Source organism: Sinocyclocheilus grahami, unplaced genomic scaffold, assembly GCF_001515645.1.
Source record: "Sinocyclocheilus grahami isolate Dianchi unplaced genomic scaffold, SAMN03320097.WGS_v1.1 scaffold587.1, whole genome shotgun sequence".
In the NCBI taxonomy this organism is placed as follows: Eukaryota; Metazoa; Chordata; class Actinopteri; order Cypriniformes; family Cyprinidae; genus Sinocyclocheilus; species Sinocyclocheilus grahami.
Genome location: NW_015505766.1, coordinates 438178 through 448305, shown reverse-complemented (window position 1 = coordinate 448305; position 10128 = coordinate 438178). Strand labels below are relative to the sequence as shown.

The window sequence follows — 10128 nt, the reverse complement described above, 5'->3', positions numbered from 1 at the left end:
AATAACTGTTTTCATCTGTACACGAGAAGATTTATACAAAATAAGAGATCTACCATTCAGTAATAGATGGATCATAACAGTATGTACAATATCAGATGAAGCCGTTTAGTAGAGGGATGCATACTAAAGGACACTTTGCAGTTGTATTTTATTTCATGAAACGAAACGAAACGTGAAGTTCACCACAATGAAAGCTTCCAGCTGGAAACGAACGGCAAGAAAAATGATCGTTCATAAAGTTACGTTTTTAGATTTTAGCACTACAGCCGAAACACAAGAGGAAGGAGTTGAAATTAGAAACCGAGAATGGACAGAGAAAAATAACATCTTTGTCTATTCACCTATTTAAATTTGTACATTCAAATCGGACAGACGAGCTTATACGGGCCGAGAATAAAACCCAATGGAAGTTCAAACAATGGTTCAGAGGGATCCGTCGTCAACCAAACCCAAGAAAACAAACGGAGAAAGTCGTTCAAGTTTATCAGGAAACGTCGGGCTTCTCCGGGTCCCATCTTGACCGCTTTTGTTACGAGCGAAACCAGCTAAATTTTAGACGAAAAATACTTTTTCCTTTAGCTAAAAAGGCACTCTATGCAAATAAAGGCTTGGTCGGAAAACGCACACGCGAATGGGCAAACAAACTGTTCGGTATAGATCATAGACTGTATAAAAACATGGACGTAGTGTCCGTGACGTCACCCGAAGAGTTCCGAAGAGCCTTTTTGAAGCCTAAAGTGGGCGGAGCCAGCCGTCGCCATCTTGGCAGCCGTGCGTCACTCCCGGATAATCGAAAATGGGCAAAGAGGCGGGAGCTGGTTGCTGAAGCCACGCCCACCTAGCTCGACGTCGGTGACAGCACCGGCAATCCACCTGTCACTCAAGTGGCCACGCCCTTAATTATGCAGAACTTTAAGGCTTAATATAATTTAAACGGACGAGTTATAAAAAAATTCACGCACCTCGCAGTCGTCGTGAAGGGCAAAATTAGCTATATAGACCAAAACCACTTTTTGAACCAGACTGTAAACATGTTTTTTTCTGCTGTAAAGTTGGGCATTTTAACATGGGGAGTCTATGGGACTAACCCTCTTTTGCAGCCCGCCTCTAGCGGCCAGTCGATGAATTACAGTTTCAGTCACTTCCGTGTTGGCTTCACGAGAGAGAGCGCGAGGCTGCCGCTTGGTATACATACAGAGCGCATTTAGGCCACGCCCACACAATCCAACGCTCTCCATTGCGGGAAGCTGCCTCCGTGTCATTTCTGACTTATAACAAAAAACTGAGCAATGCCTAAAAGCTACTGTGTGACAGCGTTAAGGACACAAAAGTAGTCATGTCTTCGATGAGAAGAGGACGGGGTGGTTGTTGCTGGTTACTGATGATGATTGAAATCATGAAATGGCTTTAAACAATTAGTAAATAAACTGCAGAATGTTATGTTTTCTAATACACACATGCATTGCATGTATTCTGACAGCGCTATCTGCTTGTTAACCAGGGTTCAAAGCGCGAGGAAAATGTACAGTGAAACTGTTACTCGTCAGTTGCTCAGTCACATTTTATGAATTTTTACAAGGCATGTGACAATGCGATACGTGCGACGTATTCGTAACGAGACTCGTTTATAAATCTGTTGTCAACAAAAATAAGCATTGAGGTCTTCCTGCGTGTTTCCCCCAAAATAAAAGTTGAGAAAAAGCAAGAACTCTTATCAACTTTCATAAATGTTAGTATTGTAATTTTACTGTTGTTCTGTAAAATAAAATAAAAAGACAATAATAACGATAATAATCATTACAACAGCTCTGTTTTAATACACTTATTATAACATTCACACATAGTGTTCAAATTAGGATCTGCAATATTTTCTAATGTTTTAAAAGAAGGCTCTTCTCAGCAAGGCTGCGTTTAATTGTACAGTAAAAATACATGCCTTATTCAAGAAGGGGGTCTGAAGGCCAAAATTTTTTATTTTACTAACTTATTAATTTTAAGTTAAATTGTGCTTTGTTGGTATAGTGTCTGCTAGAATGTAAAAAATGTTCAGAGTTAAAAATATTTTTAAATTGTTGTTTTGTAATTGATTTTTTTTCTTTGAAAAGCAAGACAAAACAGTAAAAAGCACATTTTGGCTTTTTAAGTTAAGCAATGGTGAAATAAAAAAATTGGCAAAATACATGGGGAAAAAACTCAGTGTTCGGTATTCGGCCCAGTGTTTAATTTTGTTCGGCCAAGAATTTTCATTTCGGTGCATCCCTACTGAGAACGGCGCCCACTGGAGGCAAACGTAATCGGCGACAAGCCCATTCATTATTTTTAACCATGTCAAAGGATTATTTCACCACCCTATGTGAATCTGAGAGGAGGAAATGTATTAAGAAACTACATTTTATTGGTCTAGTGCCCCTTTTCCTAATCTTCCCTTTGTTTGAGAAATGATCCAAATGAACGGCCCAACGTGAAATACTCCGACATCTACAACTATTTTTAGTTTTTTTTTGTGTCGACCGCTTATAAAAAACGTAGTTCTGGGTTTTTTAGCTTGTTTGCTGTACACCTCGTCACACAGCAGCTTTGCTCTGTTTTTTGTTAAAAGTCAGAAATGACACAGCGGCAGCTTCCCGCAATACAAAGTCAATGGAGAGCATTGGATTGTGTGGGCGTGGCCTAAATTCGCTCTGTATCTATAGCCTGTTCAAAAGCTTTCACGCTCATCTAAACACTGATTAACCACCATAAGGCCATTCACCATTGTTTGAACAACCAAAATCTCCCTGGACGAACTTATTGCCAAAGTGTTTGGACAAGAACGGAAGGGTTTCGTTTCGTTCTTCAAATGCGAAATGCACATCTAGGCGAAGCCAAGCGTCACACAAAAGACGCGAACCACCGAGGAGACCGAAATCTGACCGCGGCAACCTGAGAATCGTTCACTCGCGCCGAATGCAAGCGCTCTGGCCAAAAACCATCTGCGGTTCAGCTTGAAGCAGATGAGAAGGGACTAGACTGGGGTCTGGATGTGGGATGGGCTCCGGCGCGGTTGGTTCTGGAGGCCAGAACGGGTTTGTGTGTGTGTTTGTGGGTCACACTGGACTGGGCTTTTTGGGCGTCTGTGGCCCTCTAGTGGCCGTCTTGGGGGTCGATCATGTCCTCGGCTCGCCGGTGCGTCTCCAGGGCCTTCACGGTGGACATATCCTGAGGCAGCTCGGACTTGCGTCGCATCAGGGGACGCTCTCTACGCTGGTCTCTGTGGATCTGAGCAAAGAGCCGAAATTAAACTGCATGAGATTTGCAGCAGGGGTATTATAAAGGGACAGCTCACCCAAAAATGAAGAGAGTCATCATTTGTGACCCTGGAGCACAAAAAGAGTCATAATGGTCAGAGATTTATACATCAATAAGCTTTCCATTGATGTATGGTTTGTTAGGATCGGACAATATTTGAAAATCTGGAATCTGAGGATGCAAAAAAAATCGAAATATTGAGAAAATAATCTTTAAAGTTGTTCAAATGAAGTTCTTAGCGATGTATATTACTAATCAAAAATGAAGTTCTGATATATTTACGGTAGGAAATTTACTAAATATCTTCATGGGACATGATCTTTACTTAATATCCTAATGATTTTTGGCATAAAAGAGAAATGTATAATTTTGACCCATACAATGTATTGTTGGCTATTGCTACAAATATCCCCCAGCGACTCAACACTGCTTTTGTGCTGCAGGGTCATATTTACTCTTGAACACAAAAGATGATATTTCAAAGAATGTTGGGAATCAAACAGCTGATGATTTCTATAGTGTTTTTTTTTGTTGTTTGTTTTTTTACTATAGAAGTCAATGTCTATTGGCAGCTGTTTGGTTACTCACATTCTTCAAAATCTCTTCTTTTGTGATCAACAGAGGAAAGAAACTCAGACAGGTTTGGAACAGCTTGAGGGGGAGTAAATGATGATTCATTTTTGGGTTTCATTGTTCATTTTCCTTTTTTAAACTAAAACCGTAAAAAAAAGAAAAAGAAAAGAAAAAACATTTTCGTTACTTTAAATAAAATGAATGTTAACTGGGAAAATTAAAAAAAAATATATATATATATATTTATATATATAGATACACTACCAGTCAAAGGTTTTTGAACAGTTAGATTTTTAATGTTTTTTAAATAATTCTCTTCTGCTCACCAAGCTTGCATTTATTTGATCCAAAATACAGCAAAAGCAGTAAAATTGTGAAATATTTTTACTATTTATAATAACTGTTTTCTATGTGAATATCTGTTAAACTGTAATGTATTTCTGTGATGCGCAGCTGTATTTTCAGCATCATTCCTCCAGTCTTCAGTGTCACATGATCTTCAGAAATCAGTATAATATGCTGATCTGCTGCTCGAGAAACATTTATATATATATAAAACCTTTTTTTTTTTTTTGCTGGTTTCCAAAGCAACATTTCTCATTTTCATTTTAACTTTATGTACTATAATATTTAAAACTGAAAAAAAAATGAATAAAAACTATGCAGATATTTAAAAACAACAAAAAAATAATAAAAATGACAAAAAGACAACAAAGTCTTCGAGAAATTGATCAAAATGAAGTGAATTAATGATGAAATCATGAACAAATATCTGTCAGTGTGCTCAGAAATTCAAAGAAAAATAAGCTTTCATTCTCTATTGACACATTTTAAACATACACTCACCTAATTTTGATCAATTTCTCAGAAAACAAGAAAATCTTCATTTTGCATCTGAAATAAACGCATCGATTTCAAAATGTTCAGATATTTGCACTGGAAAACAAGACAAAAATATTATAGATATTCATTTTTTTGCCGCGTATGCAACACTTAATGCCACAACTTTATGATTTTGAGACTTCCTGCTCTGATTTAAGACCTTTTAGGGTGTTTAAAGAGTTAATAAACACTTTATGAGACCTGAATATTGGGCGATATTTTCACAACGCATTCTGCCTCGTTCATGTCACCGGAAAAGTAATTTCAGAGGCAAGAAAGATTATGGGAACATTTTTTCTTCAGAATAATGCACCGATGAATTGATCATGTGACACTGAAGACTGGAGTAATGATGCTGAAAATACAGCTTTGATCACAGAAATAAATTACAGTTTAACAGACGTTCACATAGAGAACAGCTGTTTTAAATTAGAATAATATTTCACAATTTTTACTGTACTTTTGATCCAATAAATGCAGCCACGGTGAGAATCAGAGACTAATTTCCAAAGCACTTCTACCTGAGTGGCTTCTTCTTCTACGGTCTTCTTCAGCATCATGACATCTTCAATGATCGGCCCGTCTGTCTCCATGTCCATCGGACTGCTGAGGCTGCTGGAGTCGATGTGCATTAGAAACTAAAGCAGAAAAAACATTTTACAGTACAACCGTTTTAAAAGGAACTAACAAAGATAAATGCACATTAATAATATTGTTTCCAATATTAACAAGCATGTTGATTACCACAAAATGTAAACAAATGCACTCACAACCATTGCATATCTACTGTAAATGCATTACTATCAACAAATATGTGAGCTTGGAGCACAAAAGCAGTGTTAAGTCGCTGGGGGATATTTGTAGCAATAGCCAACAATACATTGCATGGGTTAAAATTATAAATTTTTCTTTTATGCCAAAAATCATTAGGATATTAAGTAAAGATCATGTTCCATGAAGATATTTAGTAAATGTCCTACCGTAAATATATCAAAACTTAATTTTTGATTAGTAATATGCATTGCTAAGAACTTTATTTGACAACTTTAAAGATGATTTTCTCAATATTTAGATTTTTTTGCACCCTCAGATTCCAGATTTTCAAATAGCTGTATCTCAGCTAGTGGTCGACCGATATTGTTTTTTTTTGACAGCCGATGCCGATATCTTGGAAAGCAGGGTGGCCGATATAAAGCCGATATAATTGTATTTATTTTAATTAATATTTAAGAAATCTGATATCATTTGAAAATGGATTAAAAACTAAATTTGTAAAATAAACATACTTTAGATGACAAAGTATTTTCCACAAATAAATAAATATTTAATAAAAATATAATCAAAAAGGAAGTAAACTGTAACCAACAGGGCACTCAGTATTCTGGGAAGCTTGTGTGCATTGGGAATCATATTTTATTCAAATAAAGCCAGGGTAACACTCATTTTACAAACAGCACACAGTGAAAATGACATGAATATGACAGTGGGTAAATGCATAAAGCGCAGCATAATTTGAAATCACGAATGTAATGTTTAAAGCATTCAATTTGCACGGACTGAAGGTCACGCAGAGAACACGCGATCATGCAGGTCACATGCACACTTCACAAGATTTTGCAAGGTTTGTGAAATTAAATGTTCATTATTCATTCAAAGATTTGTTTAAATGATATAAATGTGTATTTGCTGAATGCTGACAGCAAACGAGAAAGTATTATAATGTTTGCCTTTCTATTACTAATAATATAAAAGCAATCGTTATAAGACATTTTGTATACATTTTAATTCTTTTGTTTAACAGTTCTATCTGATTATTAGACAGACTTCTATCCGTATTAGACAGAACTGTTGACAACGACGGCGAACAAGAGGGAAAACTTATCGGCCGATGCCGATATTTGAAAAATGCCAAATATCGGCCGATATATCGGGCTTGGCGATATATCGGTCGACCACTAATCTCAGCCAAATATTGTCCGATCATAACAAACCACACATCAATGGAAAGCTTATTTATTCAGCTTTCAGATGATGTATAAATCTCAATTTTGAAAAATAAACACATGAACAACATCTCCAGAACTGCTCTGAGAGTCACTTCATGACACCGTTTGATTTGAGTAAAAGTAGCTTCATATCTCATACACAGAACTGTAAAGATATTCACGGCAACCCGTCAAAATAAAAGTCCGGTTTATTTTGAAGACATTGTGCCTATTAAAAAATATGGTGAGAAAAAAATAAAACATTTCATAGGGCCCTAAACATGTAATTTGTTAAACTTTTAATAAATTTATGTGAAAATGTATAAGCTTCATGATTTTAATTAATTAGACATGCTTTCTGATTAATAAAATTTAATTTAACTATTATAAAGGAGTCGAGAAAAATTTAAACGAAAAAAAAAAACAGAATCCAGAAAAATAAAAACGGAAAAAAACGAATTTGGAAAAAAATCAAACGGGTTTCATAGGGCCCTAAATATATTCATGTAAATAAGTGACTATTGCTAGTAAAATGAATGAGTTCTGCCCATACGAGTCATACAGAGCCGTTTACCTGTGGGTTTGACTTGGCGAGATTCTCGATCTTTATCCACGCCTCCTCGCGCTCTTTCCACTTCACCTTTTCTCTAATGTTCAGAGAGAAAGGAAGAGTTTAGCCACACGAGTGACTCTCAAAGTGTGCGCGTACCTGTTTACCTGTGGGTTTGACTTGGCGAGATTCTCGATCTTTATCCACGCCTCCTCGCGCTCTTTCCACTTCACCTTTTCTCTAATGTTCAGAGAGAAAGGAAGAGTTTAGCCACACGAGTGACTCTCAAAGTGTGCGCGTACGTGCGTGAGTGAGTGAGTGAGAGAGTGTGTGTGTGTGTGTGTGTGAGAGAGTGAGTGTGTGTGTGTGTGTGTGTGTGAGAGAGTGATTAATACACGAGTTTCACAATTTGAGTTGAATTACTGAAATAAATGAACTTTTCCACGACATTCTAATTTATTGAGATGCACCTGTAATATTAAAATGTACTTTTTTTTTTTGTGGAAAAACAGAGCAAAAATCTTGATGACATCCTGCACTACACACCGTCCAATCAAATGATTTCTTGAATAAGAATGTCCTTCCCCCTAATACTACTTGACACTGACTAGGCTGCTTACAAAAATAAGGGACGAGGGCTTCAATATATCCCACCAAAACTTCCAGTTAGACAAAAGTCAGCGCTCAGCGCTCATAAATCAATTCCACTGGGTAACACAATAATTAACACCAATCACCAATAATAAAAAAGGTCACTCATATCATCATTCTGGCCAAATTTGTGCAATCGCACAATATGCGTGAGAGGAAAAGAGGAAAGATGAGACAAACACTTTATTCAGCCCATGCAAAGGACACAGGAAGCATAGCTGAGCAGCCTGAGAGTATTCTCAAGGGAAACACAGCAGATCTGCAATCTCCATAGTGTGCCATTTGTTGTCTGTCTCAAAAACTGACAATCATAGGCCTATATTCATAGCACTTATAGAAAATCTCAGGCTCATGACATATGTCTGGCTAAAAATATAATTTCTCAGCACTAAGCATTCATAAGAGGCATCAGCAGTGCTGAGAAATGATATCCTGCCTAAAACATTAATGCCACATTTCTGTTCTCCACCTCTGATAATTAATTTCTCAACGGTTCAATAAAGGCAAAATGAAAGCATGGGCTCTGCTCTTGAACTGCTGCATGAACACAGGCACATGACTCCTTACACAAAGGCATAAGGATGCTCCATGTGGTTCCAGTAGGAGCTACAGAACAATGTCTTTCCTATTAGGAAACGGCCAGGATCACTTAAATACCGGCTTTTTTTGTTGAGTAGACTCCTAATTTTGTATTTAAATCAATGCACATCTCAGTGTTTGTATGCACAAGGTTTCAACTGCTGTCTATGTGAAGTGTAAGACAGATGTTGAAGCTGTGCTGGTGTAACTGCCTGGAAAGCCCAAGAGGTTATGCCTCAGCTCAGCAGTCTGGCACGTGTTTCAATAATAATTACAATAAGTCCCAAAAATGACTATAAGCAATATCTGACAGCTTATATACATATAAGAGGTCTAATAATAAACGAAAACTGTCTCAAAATCTAATGAGCTGCCTACCTAGACAGAATCGACGTGCCTGTGATGTCTAAAAACGCCGCCTAGATAGGTAGCTCACTACGTGTTGAGACAGCCTTACAGATGCACTGCCCAAACAGAGAGAGACGGAACGCTCTTGAGATACTAACCACAGCAATGGACGTCCTCACCGCCTCCGACACACTTTGTCTGAGCTCCGCAGCCGTTCCAGGTTTGCTCAACCTTTTTGTGAATTTTCTTACTTCGGACATGGTTTTCCCTCTTTAGTTTGACTTAAGAATACATTCCATCAAAGTCCTCATTGCGGAAGGCGACATCTCAGCACGCCAATCTACGCGTCTTACAGAGGTGCGGATGCAGGCGGGGCGGGGCCTCATGGACCAGCGTTAGCTCCGCCCATCACCAGGGCTTGCCTGATATTGAGCAGTCCCTGGCTTTGAATTATTCATTTAAAAGTTTTAGTTTCGTATTTTAGATTTAGAGAGATTCTATGTTATCTTTGGTAATTGTATTCTAATTTTAAGATAAATAATGTGGTTGGTAAATAAACAAATAGTGATGAGTTTTCATTGCTGTGTTCAAGCAACAAAGTGAAAGTCTAGATTTTAGCCATATTTTTGTACTGTTTTTTAAGCTAGCCTGGGTTTTACCAATTCTTTCAACAATAAATCAGCATGTTTCGTACCTGAATACGTGTTCTTGTGAATATGAATATACATTATGATCATTAAAATGATCATAGGCTGACACCTTGTGGTCTTGGCTGGTATTAAAAATGCACACATAAATGCCACAAACGGAAGAAAAGGCATATAAATCATATAAACTTGTTTTTAGGTTTAAAATTATGACATAACCATAAGAAATTATATTGCATATATGCATTGTATTTTCATGTGTACAAAATGCATGCTATATACAGGGTTAGTTATAGATATAAAAAACTACATATATTATTTTATATATACACATACATTTATATTTATGTGTATGCGTGTATAATTCTAATGATGTACATTCTTACTAATTTGCATGTTATTTTAAAGGGATATATATTACGATATAAAATTATGAGCATCTAAATTTTTCTTCAAAATGATAGTGTGGGGAATATATATTTGTTTTGGTTGTTTTTTTTATATTTATGATATTTTTATATTTATGACACACACACACACACACACACATATAAATATATACACTCTCTTGATATTGTGAAAAAAAATATATACAGTGGGTACGGAAAGTATTCAGACCCCTTTA

General features: G+C 36.8%; 1 pseudogene; it reads right to left on the bottom strand.

Annotated features, from left to right (window-relative positions):
• Positions 1 to 2204: 2204 nt before the first annotated feature.
• The window catches only part of LOC107556995 (serine/threonine-protein phosphatase 2A 56 kDa regulatory subunit gamma isoform-like), a 24820-nt pseudogene continuing 16896 nt past the window's right edge, over positions 2205 to 10128 (bottom strand).